Raw genomic sequence first — 1,775 nt, 5'->3', positions numbered from 1 at the left:
TCTCTTTCATAGGGTAATTCTATCATATGTTGTTTTCTATCCCAAAAAGCATTAGGAATATCTGCACAAATTTCTTTTTGTAATAATTTTTCTAATTCGGATATTCTTTTTTGTATTTTGATATCATTTAATTGTTCTTCAATTTTTAGATAAGATTTTTCTTCTTTAATATAGCTTATCTGTTGTTGTACTTTGGTAATACTGTTTATTGTTTTATATATCGAAGATGTTTGTAATGTATGTAATTCCTTTTGTTTTATTGGAGTTAAGAATTTAAAGATAACAATTTTTCCCATTATATTTACTGAAATCCCTTCATTACTTACTAAAAATGGATATATTTGAATTAAAAAGGGTGTTCCTAATATTACATCATGATGTATATTCTTTACAATTATGAAATTATGTCTAATACAATATTCATTGTTACATATTGATCCTTTTGTAAATTTATAAGTTACTTTTAAATCTTCTCCATTTGCTGCCATTAATTTTTCATTTGTTCTTTCACAATATTTAGTAGGAATTATTCCTTCTTTAATACAACTTGTATCAGCTCCACTATCTATTAGAGTTACAAATGTTTCTTTGAAATCTTCTACTGTAATTGTTACTAAAGCGAACCATTTTTGAAATGTTATTCTTTCAATAGTATTCAAATATTGAGATTCTTCTACTAATTTTTCTGATATTAATATTTCTTCTGTTTTAGAATTAGAAGTTGAAGGCTGATTACTTATTAATTCTAATTTTGATTCTATCTCTAAATCTTTTAATTTTAATTCTATAATTTCTTGTTGTAATTGTTTTACTTGTATTTTGAGATTATTAATTTCTGATTGAAGATCTTTAGTAGTTTCTTTTTCATTATATTAATGTTTGGATATTTATCTATTAATTTTGATATACTAAAAGGTTCTATTATTTTTGGCATTTTATCTTCTTGAATAATTAAACTTTTTAGTCTTTCTAAATATTCTTTTTTAGCTATTGGATCATCAATTTTTTCTATTATATCTAATAAAAATTCTTTATCTTCTTTTTTAGTTATAACATTTATATATTTTGGATTACAGTTACAATCTTCTTCACTTTCGGAACTAGTAATATCATCATAATAGTCTTCTTCAGAACTTTTATCTTTTTCATTTATTAACAAATTTATTAATTTATTTTTAATTTCTTCGTCATTTACACAGATTTCTGTAATTTTTTCTTTTAATCTACATTTGTTTGCTTTATGTCCTATTTTACCACATTTGTAACAAACAATTTTCTTTTTAATGAATTTCTTTCTTTTAGTTGGTTCATTTTCCTTAGATTTTATATATCTTGGTTTCTTGGAATATTTTTTAATTCTCTTTTTATATGCTGATGGTGATTTGATTCGTTTAATTCCAAATGCATCACAGAATGATCCTACTTCTTTTTGTTTTGATCCATATTTTATTTGTAATCTTAATTCTGAACATAATATTAATCCTTCTTTTTTCACAAAAGCAAATAATTGTCCAAAAGTAATATTTTCGAATGAAATTACATCTGTTCCCATTTCCTTTTGTAAATTATCTATTATCCTTTGAGAAAATAAACTTGGTAATCCTGTTATGAATCTTTCTTTCCAGAATGAAGCATTACAATCTGGTCTTCTTAATACATTTGTTAAAAACATATCTTTATACCATCTAAAATCTGATAATGTTGGGCATCTTAAATTTGTTAAGAATGTTTTATTTGAATTTAATTCTTCTTTAGGATTTCCTATAAAATACATT

Source organism: Coffea eugenioides, unplaced genomic scaffold (assembly GCF_003713205.1).
Source record: "Coffea eugenioides isolate CCC68of unplaced genomic scaffold, Ceug_1.0 ScVebR1_3400;HRSCAF=4606, whole genome shotgun sequence".
Classification (NCBI taxonomy): Eukaryota; Viridiplantae; Streptophyta; class Magnoliopsida; order Gentianales; family Rubiaceae; genus Coffea; species Coffea eugenioides.
The sequence above is the reverse complement of the archived record's forward strand: the minus strand, read 5'-3'. Positions refer to the sequence as shown.